This window comes from Dicentrarchus labrax, unplaced genomic scaffold (assembly GCF_905237075.1).
Source record: "Dicentrarchus labrax unplaced genomic scaffold, dlabrax2021, whole genome shotgun sequence".
Taxonomy (NCBI): Eukaryota; Metazoa; Chordata; class Actinopteri; family Moronidae; genus Dicentrarchus; species Dicentrarchus labrax.
The window spans coordinates 17945623-17965370 of NW_026136701.1; the positions used below are offsets into that span (position 1 = coordinate 17945623).

Here is a 19748-nt window from a genome sequence, read left to right on the forward strand (position 1 = left end):
ACTCATCCACACAGCTTCCTGAAAACACAATGATTCACTGCAAACACAAAGCACACTGGCCAGCAGAGACACATAACACACATACAATCAAAGAAACCGCACACACACGTCTTCACCCTAAGCTAATTCAGGCACACACACAGACAAATTCCGCTCTGTGTTCCTTCTCTCTAGTACCGAATCCAATTACCTCTAAAGCATCTCTCAGATGCTTTATCAAGTAATAGGACAGACCGTGCTCAGAGGAAAAACCTGGAGATATAGACGAGGGCTAACATGTGTCAAGCAGGGCTGAAACTAAACTGTCGGGATGCACATTTGAACAGAAAAACACACAAGAAAGACGCAGAGAGAAACACAATGACAACTTGGCAGACGTGGACCAATTTCTCTCCATCTCCTTAACCCAAAATGTCACAGCATCCATGTTGCTGGAGGCTTTAAATGAAGTTAAAAAACAGAGCTTGGTATTTAGAACAAATCCATATGGCTTTGGTGTTGAGGAAGCAATGGTGCAGGGAACAGCATAAGGGCTAAACATCAAACTATCCTGAGGGCAAGAAAGCAATAGAGTCTTTGCTTTGCTCAGCACTGGATGCATGTGAGTCACTTAGAAATCTGTGGAGCTTTATAGTGAGGAAAAATCAAATTGCGTTTAGTCCAGTACCTATGAAAATAGAGGGTTTACAGAAAGCACCGATTGCACTGTGTATTTTCTCAAAGTATCCCAGTAAGACAAGACACACTACAGAACAGGATGGAACAGTTTTCATGAGGATTTCCAGTCATAAATCATGGTTGAATCAAATGTAAGGCACTGAACTTGATCCAAAACTGGCAAGAAACACCCTAAAAAGAAAATGAACTAACTGTTGAAAGGAAGAATTGGGAACCACATTGGCTATAATTAGCACAGGGACCACTAGGTTGTCAATCAACCCCACAACTGCAAGTGTGTGTGTGTGTGTGTGTGTGTGTGTGTGTGTGTGTGTGTGTGTGTGAGTGTGTGTAGGTGTGTGTGTGTGTGTGTGTGTGTGTGTGTGTGTGTGTATCTACAGATGCAGATACAGACAGAGAAAAACAAGAGAGAAAGGGCTGTGCACCCTCCCTGATGATTTATTCCGATTGCAATGGGAATTTCAAAGATCTGTCTCAACACATTAGCTTCCTCCTCATGTGTGTTGAATTCCTGTGAACATCGTGGTGCATTAATAATTCATTTTCAGTTTGAAACGACCCCAGTAAGACAGGGGGACGCTTTCATTTAACCCACATACTAGTCTGTCAATGTCTGTGACAGGGGACTGCATGTCTGTCAGTGTGCTACAACGCAGCCATTCAAAATCATTAGTTCTTGGCAGCTTTGTCATGTTCAGCTAATGTTCCTGTACCCTTATCATACAGGATATATAGGATACATTACAGAAACAACTGTTCTCTACCGCTTCTTTTCTTATTTTTTAAATCTTAAGCAAAATGTCAAACGGGTTATGGGCATATCGGAGGGAGAGAAAAAATGGCTAACTGTCTTATTAAAACCAATCAGGGACAAATCATTTTTCCCTTGGTGATGCAGAATCAATGGGTTAATTTATCCAAGCCTCTCTCCCTTTTATTCCCGCATTCGTAAAACCTTTAATTCACCAATGCATGTGGGTGACCTTCGCTTTGCACAAGAAAAAACATCAGCAGGAAAAAGCACCGCTTATTCACTGAACACTCTCACTCGAAATGCACCCCCCCCCTGCTGTCATTTAAGAAGAAGTAGCCTATGTTTTTTTCGACATACAAGGCTACCCTCGGGTTCGGTGAAATGCTTCTTAAATTGATCAGCCGCAGCGAAATGCCAGAGATGTGAGTAAAAGCGCGCAGCACTCGGCGTGGAAAACAAGTCAAAAGGAACTTACCGATGCGTAATTTTGAGAGGCGCAAATATCTACACATGAAGCCATCGGTATTCACGGAACCCCGCGGTGTTGGTGGCTGGGAATTGTTTCGGAGAACACCTTTCTTTTACTCCTAAATCGTGTATCAGCTCGTCCTGAAAACGACAGGTGCCGTTGCTGCTGCTGTTGTTGCTGCTGCTGCAGGACGCACTCGCCGCGTTGTCTGCTGCTGCGGCACCACAACGAGGTGGAAGAGGAGGAGGTGGAGGAGGATGGTGTCAGTTCCTTCGGGATTCGCACCTCATCAGACAGAGGAAACAAAAGTGACACAACAGTTTAGTCTACAAATGTGGCCGGAGGAGAGAGATAGATTTGTTCAATTCTCAACACTGGGATGTTGAACTGATTGGAAAATCACCTAATGTGTCTGTGCGTCGCATTCGTTGTACTTCCAGAAGCAAAACTCTGCCATAAAACTGTCTGACATTTGCGCCTGCGCTCCTAAAGGCACAAGGTCCGGTTCCCTGCTGGGTGCAATTTGTGAGGCGCTGAGTCGGTTCCCATGATGAGTGTGACTCACGTTTAGTCAAAAGTTTAACATCTGAATTCCCGCATGTGCTCTACAGATATCCAAAAACGCTGGTTAGTCAAGCTGTATCCTGCTGTGGCATGTTAGTCCAAAAAGCAGCTATATTCCCATGGAAGTGATCTGTTATGGCCTCTGTGTCCACAGGCATTCCTGTTTACTTTCAGAACCACGGACAGCGACCAAAAACCCGCCTCAGGCCATCAATGGGCTCAAAACAAAGGCTCAACTAAAGCCCATTACAACATTATATCTGCACCCAAACAACCTTCTCAGTCTGAATACTAGGAGCTGCTCTAATTAAATCTCAACGAGATTGTTGTGATCAAGGCAGGGGGTGGACAGAGTCTGTATTAAACAACTGTCAACATTTATTGTTAGTCTTTCAAACAGCTACAAAGAGATGCAAAAGGATCACTAAGAGATGCAAAACAACCAGAAACTGATGAAAAACATCCACAAAATGACCACAAAGAGACCCACAACAACTACAAAGAGATGCAAAACTACCACAAAGAGACACAAACGTTGCAGCCGTAGTGTTTGTAGTTGCTTTCGGGAAGAGGGAAAACGACCACAAAGATGCAATATCGCAACAAAGAGATGCACAACATCCACAAAATGACCACAAAGAGACCCACAACAACTACAAAGAGATGCAAAACAGACCAAAAACAGACCACAAACAGACCCATAGTCTTTTAGGAAGGGTCGGTGGCCTTTTAAACATGTGTAGCTAGGCACCTGTTGTATCATTATGTGTCCATGACAGGATATTTGGAGTTACAATCAGCAGCTATCTATTGATATTACTTCCTATTAGAATATTTAAAGTGATTTTGTATTCATTTGTCACACTGGATAAACGATGAACCAGAGAGCTTATTATTGCCAAGAACTAGGGCTTTAAATACGAGTATTAGATTTGTATTCATTTTAAAAATGTACCCTTCTTTAAGACAGTGCAGTCTGCCCTCTCTCCCAATTCAAGTTTATAAACCCACCCCTGGATTCAGGCTAGACAGTTTCTAGTGGCAGCTATGCAGGCTAGTGTTTTGAGTGCAGGGGTAATTGATCACCCAGCTGGGACCTTTTGATGGGTTGGCCATAAATCAATGACGCATAAAAAGAATTAAACACTGCCATGATATGGATATTCTCAGAAAAACAAATCAGAAAATAGGAGAGGCTGCAATAACTGCCTTGAAGACACCAGCCCTATCAAACTATATTAAATGTTGGGGGGGGGGAAATCCATGAAAACACCTGATTGGATGAAGAGTATGACGCATGTTTCCTGCCATTCCGGGAACATTTTAACACTGTTACTGGACCTGCCTCAAGGACATCCATGGAAATGCTCCCATTGAGAGAAATTTCAAAATTCTCTGTTATTGCAGTCAGCATTCTGTAGGCTATTTTTGTAGCGTAATAGCAGGTAAGACATGATTTGAGCCTTGTTTCCATGGAAAACACTCACGTTGTGTTTTGGTTTTCTAATTCTCTATGAACTTGAGCCAAAGACTGTCTTATGCTGCTGGTATAATTACAACTATGTGTGATCAGAATAGTAAGAGAGAAACACAGACAGTGTCACACATTGTGGTAACTGCATAAAATAAACGATTTAGGGTTTCAGACATTTACTCAAGGACACAGTGACATTGATGGTGGGTACCATGATTGAAATGTCTGTCAGTGTCAAGGGTCAAACACCCAACATTCTGGCTATTAAATAGCCTCACCACCCCATGTACAGGGCAAGTCTGTGTTCATGAGTTTTGACTCCAACTGAATACTACAGCTGCTTATTTCACATAATCAAATCGAAATCTTCAACATAGTTCCCTTGGAATAATGGATGTGTAGAGGAGGATTGTTTGAATTTTTTTATTGTAGATGGATAAATGAATTGATAATATGTTATTTTGTTCACACTATAAACATGGCAATAAAACCCATTTTACCAAGATAAATATTGCCAAGAGAAGCTGTAGGCTCAGGGATCGATTTTTTTTGTGAATAGCTGTAAATAGCTTTCAATTTTACAAATAATTTATTAAAATTGGACCAATTAGGTTATGTTCTGTTCAAGAAAGGGGTGTTCAGGTGAAGAATAAAACATTTTTGCACATGGAAGTCCAAACTCTTACATTCAGATAGATGGTTTCCACAGCAAAATATTTCAATGCTGTAAATTCACTGGTATTTATTTTTCAGTATTAATAAATTCTGCTTACGAAATTCAAATAGTTATGGTCTTTCTTTGGTCTGTCTAAGATTAGACATTTTAAATGATCACTGTAAGCTTCAGTGATCATTTCTTGTGAAAAGGTCCCTGAATAAAATTTCTAACCTAGAAAGCTTCAGATATGGACAAATTAATAAATAACCTTCATGTACTTGACCCTCCATAAAAAAAAAAAAAGTTGAATAGTCTCTAGGTCAGCGTTCCTAATGTTTTGCTGAATATTTAATAAGTGATAAACAGTTGGTTACCTGCTATTCCCTTGACTTGTCAGCTCCTAGTGTGAAATGGCAGAAACCACAAACATTGATAAGTATTAAACTCTACACAGATAATAGCATTAACCTGTTATGTTATACTCGGCGCAGTTACAAATAGATTTGACAGGAATTTGAGAATAAGCCCACAAACAGATGAGAAGAGTGTGTTTGTTTCTTCAGCTGCTTTATTGATAAAACAGTCTCTTGAAGGTGTGTTTGCTCCATTGCACTGCCACTCAATGAGGCTCTCCACAGGACATATTTCCCTCTCTGTCTGTTTCTCTTCTGCCATCATGCACCAATCAGACTGCCGGATTGCCATGGTGACTCGTCTTCGACCGAATGTGGGAGGGAAGCATCAAGTGTTTGAGTGCTAAACCCACCTACCCACCTCATCTCAAAGAGGACGCTGTGGGGAACCAGGCAAGACCTCATCCTAACCCCCCATTCCCTCTCCAATCTCCTCCCACATATCTGTCTCCCACTGAGTGTCTCACTTGTGGAGGATTAATCAACCAGCTATGCACATTAGAAAAGGCAGATAAGGGGGAGGAAGAGCAAGATATAAAAGTGAAATGACAAGATTACTTCCTCTGTTACTCAAGCCAAACTAAACCAGATAGGGGAGTTTACATTTCTTTTTGGTAATTTGTTCAGTAAAGTTGTGCAATGGACATTTAATTGATGTACTTTTGATGAAGAAATGGGTATCAAAATAAAAAGATAATTTCAGTATATCACAACAGTTGGAACAATGTGGAACTTACAATAAAAACCTTTGAATTACATGGGAAAACTAAAAAACATCCAGTTTTTACCTTTTTTTTTTAAAATTTAGGATTATTAGACAACAAGAGCAAGAGAAAACAGAAAATACAGAGATTATCAAATTATAGTGCATAATTTGTGCATACCTACCTGGATTCATTGCTGCGGCAAGTTTAAAACTCCAAAAGGTTTATTTTTAGAAGATTGTCCATAAATGGTCTGAAATAGTTGGTTTTGCCCATTCCAAACTCTAAATCATGACTCACTAATCATCACTCTCTTATATCTGTGATATGTTGGTGGCTATTTCTTCCGTTTAAAAAAAAAAGCTTTTGCCATTGCCAATGAGATGAGTTTTGACAGCCAGGCATACAATTATGAGTGACACTGATGCCAATAAATATCAGTTGCCAATGTCAATCCTTGTTGTAGATGGATTTTAAACTAAACCAGTACCCCCTTTCTGAAAAAGCATTTATTCATTCATTAATGGATTTAGTTGGATGGAGGAAGTAACTTCAGAAAAAAAACACACACATTACTGGACTCAGTCAAGATCAACTAGAATATCTGGCTAGACCAATGGCCAAGTCCCAGACAAGTCCAAGTGCAAATACCAACGAGTCCAAGACCATAGAAGACCTGTACTTACATGTGGTTAGCAAAGAAATGCAGCAATGCACCAAAAACGTCAGTGAAGAAGAAGAATGCTAGCCCTAAACACAAATGCGAGCACTGCAGGATTTAAAATCAGCTCTGCAAATGTATTATGAGAAAGGACATGCATTCAACATGTTTGTAAGAGCTCAACCTAGACCTTTGTTGAGTGACACTGAGCGTAAACATGAACGTTGCAAAAATAAACTCCACAGGGTTAGAAATTGCTCCTAATATTGAGTACATCACACCACTATTGTTTCTGGAGTTGTTAAGAAAAGGGCATGTTTTCCAATAAAATTAATTTCCATATTGGCATTAGCCTCTGCAGTTCATAAAGGCTTCGTGGCTGACCAAGTGGAATTCTTCTCACAACGTTACCCACATTGTTAATGATAAACATGTAATATCTCGCTGTAAGTGAAGATACACATATTTGAATGCCTCTATAGGTTCATCTGTCCATCAATTTTGGTTAAGTTTGCTCTCATCGCTGCTTTTATTTATTGCTGACCTATTTTACAAGACTGTGTTCAGTGTCATTAGAATGGGTGTTTCTAAATATTTAAGGTCCTGTGTGTAGCATTTCAACTTTTACAAATCATTACCACCATTAATTTTGATAAATTAAAATAATTGCCATAAACAAAGAGATCCCCGCCAAGACGATTGGCAGCTTCAACTGGCCCTGTCCGCTACATTTCATGTGCTACCGGGTTAAGCTTTCACAGGAAGTGTGCTGGATTGCTTTATGGCACAAAAAATGAAAGAGGAGGAAGAGGAGGAGGGCTGCTGATCTTCCAGCACAGAAGGAGCTAATGTTTTCTCGCAATGGCAGATGGTGAGATGAGCAAAAGGCTGATGGAAAATTCTCAGTTCTCAGTTATGAGCTCTCGCCCTCTTTCTTGCACTTAAAAACAAATGCATGTGGAGATATGCCAGTGAATTGGAGGAAGGATTGGATGCAGCATGGATGCAGAACGTAATGTTTTTTCTAACCTAATTATTCCAGGATTCTTCAACTAGTAGTTTGAGAATGATATATTGAGGTTAATATTTAACACACACACACACACACACACACACACACACACACACACACACACACACACACACACACACACACACACACACACACACACACACAGACTTTCATGGTGTTAAAGGGTCTTTTTTCTTAAGCTGTCAGTGTCAGTATAACAGTATAGGGCCTGGACCTCCATTTTGTTCCTGACAAGTCTCTTCAAAAGCTTTTGATTGACTTTAATGTGTGGCTGGCAGTGCGGATTGACTCCGCAGAGCGTGCTGATATAATTGCAGGTTGTCAGAGAAAGAAAAAAGCAGCTCAACGAAACGTTCTGTAATGGATGACACATGTCGTCACCAGGTCCTTTCACTAGTGTGGGAGAAAAGAATGACAAATCACGCATCAGAAGTCTCAGTAGGGGAGATTTTAGTGTGTATGAGTGTGAGAGCGTGTGTGTTTGAGTGCATGTTTCTACTGTATTTATCGTTAGTTACCACGTTCAGGCATTTCCAGTCCAAGCAGCAGTTGTACATTTAGACAGATAAAGAAAAACTAATGTTTACTTGTCAGTTATAATTTGTGTAACTATAATATAAATATATACAAATAATCAATTACTGTAGAGAAACAGCTGAGATATTGCACACAATACTACACAAGAAGACTACTACAGTACACAGCAATGCCTACTTATGAGATAATCGGTGTTATTTACTTCACCAGTCAGTGGTCATAATGTTCTGGCTGATCGTTCTATAGTTTATTCTGTTAATAATCTCAAGACCCCTCAGATTTAACTTGTGATCCCTAGTGAGGGTCCCAACTCCCAGGTTGGAAAACACTGCTTTTATTGATTTTCATGAAATTATTTTACAGTATTTACATTCTGTGATTACATCGATCAGCCATAACATTATGAGCACTGACAGGTGAAGTGAATAACACTGGTTATCTGGTTATCATGGCTCCTGTGAGTGGGTGGGATATATTAGGCAGCAAGTGAACATTTTGTCCTTAAAGTTGATGTGTTAGCAGCAGGAAAAATGGACGATTTGACAAGGACCAAAATGTGATGGCTAGACGACTGGGTCGTATCTCCAAAAATGCAGCTCTTGTGGGGTGTACCTGGTCTGCAGTGGTCAGAATCAAAAGTGGTCCAAGGAAAGAAAAGCAGTGAATAGGGTCATGGATCGCACCACACGGCCCAGCCATCGCTCCCCATGTGCATCAATGAGTCTTGGCCGTCCAACAGACGAACTAGTTCAAACTGCTGAAAAAGTTAATGCTGGTTCTGATAGAAAGGTGTCTGAACACACAGTGCATCACAGTTTGTTGCATGGGTCTGCTTAAGGTGCACCTCTCTATATTGTGGCGGAGTCTGCCTGTCCCATTCAAATGCCTATCTTTGCATGAGGAATTCAAAGGAAACTATGAAGCTTGTGATCAAGCACTACTGTTAATCTTATCTCAGCCTCACTGTTCCCTCACCCACAGCCATAACAGAGATGTCCCTCCCCTCATATAAGTAATTACTATGCTGTTACCACAGAAACCACAGGTGTTGCTAGGATTATAACTTTAGAAATGACTTTGGCTGCTGAAAGAAGATCAGTCCCCTACAATTCTCTGTAACTTTTATTTTTAATAGATTCAGATTTTGAATTTCACCACATTTATCTTTATTAGAAAAGCTTACATTTTTGGTCTTTGCTATGTCTGCTGTATGCAAACTTGCATGTGGTTATGGTTGATTGTATCGATAATATTCCACGAAATGCTGACATGAGAACACATACAAGTGCACATAAGACACATACATTGTTTTATATCATTGTTTTCTTTGTTGTTGTTTATGTACAGGTTGTTTATGTATATGTATCAATGACTTGAGAGTGTTAAAAGTATAAAATAAAATAAAATAAAAACTTCTTTCAGCAAATTAATAGCAGGACATTGATATGGAAGTAGTTAAAAACACTGAGGATGAGAGCAATATTCAGCAGACATGAAAAATAGAAATCAAACTGTTTAGAAAGGTCCAATTTTATATTCAGCTTGGCTCTATTTATTCTAAAACACTGTGGCATTGATGTCTTTGTTTTCACCACTATGATTTTCATGTCTTAGTCATTGCCTTGCTAATGATGGCAGGCATCAGCATTACACTCTTCTAAATGGCGTTTCACAGGTTGTGTCTAAACTTAATGGTTTGTTTGGAACATTATGAATCTCCTGAACACATTAAAGTTGAGAGTGAGACAATTACAAGTAATTCCCACCTCCAGTCATTGAATAATCATACAAAATGCACCTGAATCTGGACGTAGAGCATAAACTGAAAACCATTCTTATCCGATCGAAACAGCCACTGTGAGTAAATCAGAAAAACAAATTCTGCTGCAAGGTGTGTTAGGATTTCCACTCTTCTTGTCAGCTGCACAGTTGCACCTACAGGCACCACTACTGGTCGTTCTAAACATTTACTCACAAGATCCTTGGACTTCAGTCAAACAGGTCCATGTATGAACAAAGACTGAGCACAGTGATCACTATGCAGTTGCTTAGTTGATTAATGGTTGCCATGTGCAACATAGTAATCACTGTCATTCTGCTTTAGACAACTAATTATAAGGCGAGTGGAAGCCAGCTGCATGACCTCCAGGCTTTGTTCAAGCAGCTGGAGCTTTCAATATGCTACAATGACCATTTGGCCTTGACTGGGGTCTCATGAATCTCCTGAGGCTACTTCAGAGAAATATTACTGAATGCTACTTGTTGGTGATCCATGAATGTTAATTTGAGGAATAATAATAAACTTCATGAGATATTTTGGAATGATGAGATTGATTTCAGGTTGTGTAGCCACAGAAATAACTCGTCTAGGGAAATGATTGCCATATTTGTTGTGTTGTTTTTTTTAAATCTACTATTAAAACTATTAAAATATATAGTAAGTAATATTTCAACATAAAATTGCTAAAAAAAATAAATAATAATAATAATCCAGTTTTAAGCCACATTTTTGCAATAAACTTTTTAAATCTTGGTTGTTTTAACTTCATATGATAACCAGATGAAGGATTTTAAGTCATTGGAAGTCTGGATCTTAAATTATCAGAGAAACAAGCCGAGCTAACGTTAGCAGCAGCTCAGCTGGCAATCTTTGCCTGCCAAATAGTGTCAGAGAAACACTGAATTTTAAGATGAAACTGCTTTTTCAGTGTTTTTACCTGCTTGAATCCCTGGGTCCGTTTGTTTCGGAGAGGAGGAGTTGACAGCAATGGTAGTAAAGACAACAACTACCATGATCCCACGCTACGTCACCAAACTTTGTCTTTTTTTATTGGTTCAATGTGAGAGACCCCCGAGCAGCAGAAATTGCATATTGTACCTTTAAAGGGGTTGCTACGAACTTTGTACAGATATTCATGTCCCTTGCAGGATGAATTGTAATAACTTTGGTGATCCCTTAACTTTTTATCTAGTGCCATAATCAGTCAACATTTTTATTTGTCACTTCAGTTTATGATACCTGCAAAACTAAAGACATTTCCATCAGTCTCAGCTGTAGTTTGTGTTTAGTGTGAGTTATCAAATGTGTAACACAGTAAACTAAGATGGTGAACATGATAAACAATATCTGCTAAACATCAGCAGCATAGCATTGTCATTGCGAGGATGTTGACTTTATTGATTCCATCTTCATGACTGTGGCCTCCCTTGTGGCTTTCTTACAATACATTTTCACCTTCCCCATGCTTCTGAAAAAGAGGCTGAGCTCTTATTAGACCATTTCAATTCTCAAAAGACACTAATGAATAACTGTTTCACTCCCTCTCTTTGTATGCAGACCGCCTAATCATGAATTTATTCATTAATTCTTCCCTTTGTCTCTCGTATCCTCGTAGTCATCCTTGTTGATTTTAAAATGTATATCTATTGATTTTATCATCACCACATTCATGGACCTAATTGAGTATTTTAACATGAGACACTTACTCAAAGGGATGACAGATTCCAAAGGTCATACCTGAGACTTAAAGCTAATTTCTGCTTTTAACTAAAAAGATGTGAACCTGGTGGATGCATTTGTTTCAGACTATAAGGCTATTGTTTTAAGGCTCTATTATTCATTGTTATCCCAGACATGCTCCACCACCAAGGCAATTGCAGTCTCAATGAGAGTATTGTAACCATTGTGTCCATCCTTAACCATATTTTACCATTTAAAGTCATTTTGCAAAAATTAAATCACCTTCCTCCTGGTAAATGTTTAAACTTGAATGAGAAGTTGAATGCCAGCAGAAAGCCAATGAATCGAATTCTCCTTGATGAAATTCTTATGGTTTAGGACTAGAAAGCAGTTTAACATTAAAGATTTTGCCAATAAGAAAAGCAGAAGTCAGTTTTCTAGGTGGATTACAGCAGGGTTGTCTTTAGAAATCTATCGAGAGATTATAGAGTGATGTGCATAGAGAAAGGCACAGCATTATTGAATCCTTTTACTGTGTTTACTCAGTAACCATAATTATGTTGGTGGCAGCACGTCAGAATGTTGAAAGGTTGTTTATTCTGTCTATCTTAGGCAAACACTACTGGTTAGTTTGGAGAAGAAACTGAGAAAATATAACCTTGCGAGGCAGCTGGACTCTCAAAATTTGTTTTTGAGCCACATTTTTATTACAATTTTTTAATTCCTGGTCGTGTTAACTATACATTATAACCAGATGAGGGATTTTAGGCATCGGACGTCTGGATCTTAAGAAAAACAAGCTGAACTAACATAAGAAGCAGTTAGGCTGGCAGCCCCTCCGGGACGTCCTTTGTCTGCCAAACAGCGTTGGAGAAACACAGATTTTTAAGAAGAAAACATGAAGAAGACACTGTTCATTAAAAAACAATGGCGGCTCCCATAGAGGTTAGCATAGATGCAGCTAGCATCAGCTATATCAGACTATATAGAGTATTTCTACATTGAAAGAAGCACCTTCAAGGCACTGAAGCTTATTCTTGATGGAACTACTAGAACACGTAAGGAACGACCTAATAATTAATAATTGATTGCTGGGTCGTACCTCATTCGTTCATCAGTAAGATTCAGCATATTTGGTCAAGTATGTGAACACATAAAAGGAATTTCACTCCTGTTGTACTCATTTCTACCTTAAAATAAAAATTATACTTTTTACAACACACTGTTTTTAATGTATTCAGCGTTGCATCCTCAGTGTTTGCAGGCTGGATGTTTGTCGTGTTGAAAGCATAACGAAATATTCACTAAGCAGTTTTAAATAGCACACATTCTGTCAGTCACATACAGTGTGGATGTGCCTCCCACAGCACCAGAAAAATAAAAGGAACGAAAACGTCCCCTGTTGTCATGGAGACCAAAAGAGTCTGAAGCGCTTTACATATACAGAATTTGTTGGTTATGTGCTGAATTGAGATGTCAGGTGAAGGAAAGGAAAAAATAGAATTACTCTGTAAGAACAAACTGGATTCAAATCAGAGTTTTGTCTTGTTCTGACACTATCCACCACCTGAATGACATATAGTTTTAGGGAGAAAGAATTCACACCGACACATTGGAAACTGAAACGGAGATATTTCACTTCCTTCGAATTTGCAAGAAAAACAAGGAAAAGAGCACAATGTTCACAAACAAACACCTCACAGTTTTAACTTAATCACTGACCATAAATCTCTGCTGCTGGTAGTTTTCAGAGTAAAATAGGAGTCACATGCAACAGTAAGATAGTATCAAAGGACTATTAAGGTGCAAGGAAAATAAATTAGTATGAGGTTGCCCAGAATCTCACAACCTATTATGTGCATGACCACAGGAAGGAATTAAGGTGCCGAGGCCAAGTGAGCTGCCCTCCAGACTGTGGCAATAGATCACTTTAGTGGTGTTTCACTGCTGTTATAGATATTTAGAGATGTTCCATACTCCTACTTCAACCAACAGAAGAATCACCAAGCTGATTTACTCCAAACAAGGCTAATGAGTGATGATGTCAAACAGTGAAAATCCAAAAATTGTACGGATGACTTCTAGCCCAAATGCTCAAAACAACAGGCATGCAGAGAGGGCTGTCCAGATAACCCACTCTACAAATAGCTTGACACACAGGGACATACTGCTTATCTTGGAGTCAGTCCTGCTAGAACTGTTAATAGGCAGGAGGATTTGACAACTATACCCACCTTGAAAAGAAGTCTAAAAGCTTACTTCCCTTTATGCCTACCCTTTCTTAAAATACCCATCTCGAGGTATTCCATTAAGCAATACTTCCATAAAGTTAGGGTCTCTGAGTAAAAAGCTTTTAAAGAAAAGAATAGTCAAAATTGCAGCAACAGAGTTTTAGTCCCAATCGTGGTCAGGCTCCAAAAACATTGGATCCTAAATGTCATTTTCAACTGAATAGTGTTTTTCTTCCCTGAGAACAGGGCCACAGTATGCCAGCAATCTTACTGAAATCAACTGTACAAATTATTAAAACAGTATTGGACAATGATTGCAATTGAATGATACATCAGGGAAAATTTAGAAAAGATGAGACCATAAACATGAGTTAGACCAAAGGTGTTATTTATTAAGTTCTGGATTCTCAGAACAAAAAGGAAAATACGTGTGAATGAGCCCAATAGTAGTTGTCGTTAACTATGACAAAAAAGGTCACCTGACTTCTTCCTTTCCTACATGTCCAAATCTCCAGGGAGTGTGTTTATTTTATGAAAAAAATACAGGGCATTCAGAGCTCTGGGATTTCATTTGATTGGCATTTTTCTGACAATTGGGGTTTTAGAATAATGCCAGACCAATGGGTGGGTCTCTTTAATAGGTGAACCCTGCTCAGCCAGCATGTTAACATGCACGCTGATAATGTGACTAAAATTAGATTAAGGCAATACTCAAATAATTGCAACTGCCTACACCTAATTGAATTATATTAGGTGGATTAAGGTAAATATTAGAGCAAGCATTATCCAGTCCACAAATCTGAATCACTCAAATCTAAAATGACTGTGGCATGTACAAGATATGTACAGATATACACAGCATGAAAAAACAACAAAATCCCTGTGTCTCTTATTCTATTTTGTCACTAATAACATGTTTTCTGGTTTCTCTCACACATCTTTCTGGACATTAACCACATAAAATAAACTGTTGTGGGGAAAATCAGGTTACTGTGAACCCTGTAAACACTTCAATCAAATTATTGCATTTATTGATTTAATTCGCAATGATTGCTTTAATCAACCTATTACTTAATCCTGTAATTTACTTTGATTGAGCTGAATGTTAAAATGCATTGAAAGTGGGAAGCATGGAAGAAAGGGATAGTTTAGATAGTCACAGAAAGAATAACCTTTCTAGTCTGGATTTATTTTTTTTAATATGCATGAGTAAGAGAAAAATAATAAATACTGCAGAGACATTTATGTTTGTATGTCGTGCTAATGTTGCGCTCTCTGTTGCCGAGATTTGGAGAAATGAGAACAATGGATATGCAAGCTGCACGAGCCTCCTACAGCTTTCCAAATAAACATGATTTTTACATGACTCATTTCAAAGGCTTGACTCTGAGTTTGACTGAAAGTAATCACAGAAAGAAGGAGCCTGAAACACCATCCTTTAACATTAGATTACTCATTCACCATCCATACATTTATACATAAATACACACAAAAGAAGGCCCTGTTAAATATAAAATAATTAGATGCACACACATCCAAGCATTAGTGCTATACTGGAGAATTATCTCATGTTTATTTGGCACCTATGACAAACAAGACAACAATTACCTAACGTATTATAGTGGAGTATGTGAAAGGATCTAAACTCTACACATCTGATATTACCCTGCATGAGAAGAGACTATTAAGCATGCCAAGATCTTTATTTCACAAAGAGATGTACCACAAAAAGCCATCAGACGGCACACAAGAAAAGTTCCTTCCCACACACACAAACACAGATGTTTGGTTTGGATTGTTGAAAAAAAAGACATGGCATGCAACTCGAAAGCTTAGTGATGCGAACAAGCATGAAATGTTGGCAGCCTGCGACGGGCACTGAGTCTGGTGAGTTGAGACAGAGCAGAGAACAAGTAAATCAATGAGAAGGGTTCTGGCTTACACAGCAAGTAACATTAAGCATGAAGAATGTAAAGTGCAAAGTTCAAGAGCAGAAAGCAAATACTGACTGTGTAAGGAATCAATCATTTGTGTGTGTTTTTAGGGATCACATTCAGTAATAAGTGCACTATATTTCGGAGGCAAACAGCGTTTTCCAATACGATGCAGTGTGTAGTGAAAGTGCACAGGTAACCACAAGATTCAAAATACAGTATATGGCTGTGTCTACAGTCACTCTTTAGTTACTTTATTGTGCACTATATTTGCAAGTGAATATGTTTGGCCCTGTTCTTCATAGAAAAAAAACATAATATGCAATGTCTGTCTTATTTATACAGCCCAACATCACAAGTTTGCCTCAAGGGGCTTTACAATCTTTACAGCATATGTGACACCATCTATCCTTAGACCCTCGATTCAGATAAGGAAAAATTCCTAAAAACATTACTTTAACAAAGAAAAAATGGAAGAAACCTCAAGAGCAGCAACAGAGGAGGATCCCTCTCCCAGGGCTGACAGACATGTAATAGATATGAACAGTGTATGAGAGCGATGCTGGAGTATCTGTTATTTGGTAGTGTCAAGATGTACCAAAAATAATGAGTCAACAAGCAACAAAAACAACTGCTCCTTTCCCAAAAACAGTGCAGCAGTGTTTTTAATAATTTCCAGTAACTTTTAGTAGAATATCCTACAATTAATTCAACATGTTTTTGTGTTGAACAAATTGTACCCTTAATATATTTCAGTGAAGCATCTTTTCATGAGAGTTGACTATATAATGAAGGCAGTTCGAGGATCTGGAGAAAGGAGAGCAGGGGCTGCTTTAACCTGACCAGATTGTGCTGAACTCCCAAGTCACCAGCAGGTCAATATGGGTTAGCCTCTGTTCAAGAGACAGATTTTCTCCCCTTGCAGAGAAATACACTTTAGATTTAAGATGCATTTTTTACAGTTGGATGCTTGAAGTAGCAACTACAAAATGGCTACACAAAGCCTTTAACTTCCGCACAATATATAATTTCATGCAAGCTTCAGGAAAGACCTTATTCAGGCAAACAGAATGGAAGAACACCTCGGTGTATATATAGATCTGCCAGTAATTAGCCCAAATGCAAAACATCTGTGTATCCCTAACACATGATCACACTCAAGAGTTCTGGTCACATGGAATGCAGGGACTACAAAAATGAAGGGTAAAGGACAAACAAAGAGGAAACACATTTAAAATGTATGTTAAAATGTACAGATACCTTTGTTATGTCATAGATTTGTGCACATATTGCATTAAAATAGCTTTACAACACACAACCAGTTGAATATTAACAGTATTTATGAAGTGAAATCATTTTTCACTTCCATTGAAAACATCATTTTTATTTAAAAGTAAAACAGACACATGGACATTCTTAATTTTGATCTGACTCATCACAGTATTTGAACCTCAGTAGTTAGTTGTAAGTAGTTGACTTGATATGACGATGTGCAGAGATATTTATAATTTAGTCAAATTATATTAGAGATGACTTTGAGTAACATCTCTAGGGGCCTGCTAATTACATCAGTGACTGTGCTTTCACCTGTAAAGGCATATTTTAGCAGCTCGGGGTGTACAGTCATTGTCACGTTATTCATATCTGTGTAGACATTTATGATTGGAGGATGTCTTACATGCAGTGAGCCTGTTAGTATTACTTATTCAAGTCTGTGTGTGTACGAAACAGAGATTGCAATCTTTTCAATCTGAACAGAGGTCTGTGTCTGTGTGTTTGTGTGTGGGTGTGACTGTGTGTGTGTGTGTGTGTGTGTGCATAGGTGTCTGTGACCTTATGAACATCTCTGCTGTTACTTTACATTGTATTGTCACAGCATACATGTACTTCATTAAATCTTAAACTTGGGCCTAATGAACCCATGTGGTGCTCACACTGCGATGCTTCTATTTCAGTAACAGACAGGACACTTGGGAACATACTGTATTATTAGGTCTCTCTTCTTGCTAATGTCGATATATATACTGGAGTAAATGCAAAGGGGAGAAGAGCATCTCTTACTTTCAAATGAGAGGGGGAGATTTTGTGCAATTACACAAAAAGTATTTGTGAATAAACTGGTGGATCACAAAGGTTTTCTTGATATTTAAATATTTGTGTTACATGCCTGGGAACAAATCAAAATGTAATATAAAAAAGTATTGGTTTAAAAAAGTTGTGTTACTCAAATGCATGGGGACAGTGTTTTTGATAAGCCTTTAACTAGTCTCAAGAGTACCTGAAACAACACAGAGAAACACCAACATGAATTTTCCCATTGCTCCTTTGTAATTCTATTCTGTGTCAGTTCTAAATATTTAGTGTTGTGGCCTTGCCTTTAGTACATGTGCCAATATTTAGGAGTAAACACTGTGAATGTGGGTAGCACTGCAGCTTTTCATGTGTGTTTGATGAGAACTTGTGAAATGAATGTTGGCATTGCTGACTAATGTTATGGAAGACTTTTATAGACAGCTACAGTCTCACAAACACATAATACAGCAGTGGACATCTTATCCTTGAATGTGAAATACTAATTAAATCATTTGAGAGAGAGATTGTAAAGAAAACAATTTAATAACTTGTTTTCTTTAACTTCTGGTCAGTAAGATAGGAGTTTTCCCCTCCTCACTTTTCCAATTTTTCCGGTCCTTCTGCATATTACTATTGAATGCTATCCTGAATAGAGCTTTTTCATTACAGACAATTTAATGTGATGTAACACAAAAATAGTCTCCAAACAATGCCCCAGTGCACAGCCTTTAATTCACACACACTTACTCTCTCACACTTACTAGGCTAAATTGAAATCTGACAGACACTGTAAATTTTACTGGCTGAAATGACTTAAGCTCATTATACTCACCAGAAATAGTAATAACTGCTGTAGGTCTGTGATGCGAATGTCAGAATCAATGGCTATACAGCACGCTGTGGCAGTCACAGCACATGTACATTTCTACCTCAGCCATTCAATCATAACTCCTTATCATCCCATTGCCATGGCAACTTGGAGCTCTAAGTGTGTGTGTGTGTGTGTGTGTGTGTGTGTGTGTGTGTGTGTGTGTGTGTACTTTGAGGGACAGAAAAAAGGCCAGAAATATCTGAGGTGACTGGCCTTCATCATTTCAGTGACACAGATGACACAGAGTACCTGAAGAAAACTAGCGAAGCTCTCACCTGTCAGATCGGTTGGCTGTGAAGTTCAGTTAACAAATGACGAATGCGAAGATGCCAGGAATGAAAGGAAGAAGAGATGAGACAAAATCAGAGAGACAGACACACAAACAAAGAGACAGAGAGATGCAGAGATAAGTGGCTGCAGAAAGTAAAAAAATCAGAGAGAGGACCTTCTGTGGCTGGCAGGTGGTTTCAACTTTGCAGGACGTCGAGGTGAGTCTGTCAGTGACATGGACCTCATGTTCTCAATCCACAACAGGGGGGACTGCTTTTTTCAGCCCTCTACACTTGTTTTCACATCTTTTTTTCTGAACAGTGGCAGACAGTAATATCACTCTGCAAAGGATACAAAGAGTAATCATGTGTGTAAATCACCACAAAAAAGGGCTTTTAGTGCAATTGCCTTCTCTGTTTAGCTCAGAGTCAGCATCTCTTGATGGGACTTTCGTGTTGCTTCAGAGACACACTTGCACAATACAATAACAATGTATAAAAAAGTTACCAGTGTCTTAATCCAGCACAACCCTAACCCTAATTATTTTGCCATTTTTTATCCATTTTAACCAAGACTGTATTAACAAAGCGCTGTTTTTTCACCATTAAACTAGCTACAGACAATGCCATTCATAGATCCAAGCTGCAAGCCTAGCTAAGACAAGTAGGGAAGTTGATGGATGGTTTGGTGGGTTCACAAGGCTTTCACCCTAGAGCCTGGGTGTTTAAGTAGGTTGATTTAAATCAAATTTGCCTTAGATAATTATCTGCTTTTAGATGACCAATTTTAAGTCTTTTTTTAGTCAAACATTGTAGCCTACAGGGTTTGTTACAGTTTTACAGTACACGAGTCGGCACACCAGAGATCAGGCATCACAGGCTACTGAAATTAAGATCAGCTGACTCCAAACTCCCACCAATTGCATTTAAGTTAATGAGCTGCTCTCTGTATTCTCCCAAGCATG

General features: G+C 38.7%; 1 protein-coding gene across 4 annotated transcripts in view; it reads right to left on the reverse strand.

The window, feature by feature from the left end:
• LOC127364097 (pituitary adenylate cyclase-activating polypeptide type I receptor) overlaps positions 1-2654 on the reverse strand; it is a 30011-nt gene extending 27357 nt beyond the window's left edge. Inside the window, exons 1-2 of one of the 4 annotated variants that reach the window (XM_051401291.1) lie at positions 2305-2654; positions 1908-2186 (exon numbers count right to left, since the gene is read on the reverse strand). The gene's annotated coding sequence lies outside the window, so the exon portion shown is untranslated. The remainder of the gene's footprint in view (positions 1-1907; positions 2187-2304) is intronic. The other 3 variants (XM_051401282.1, XM_051401273.1, XM_051401300.1) reach the window with 3 other exon arrangements.
• Positions 2655-19748: the final 17094 nt, after the last annotated feature.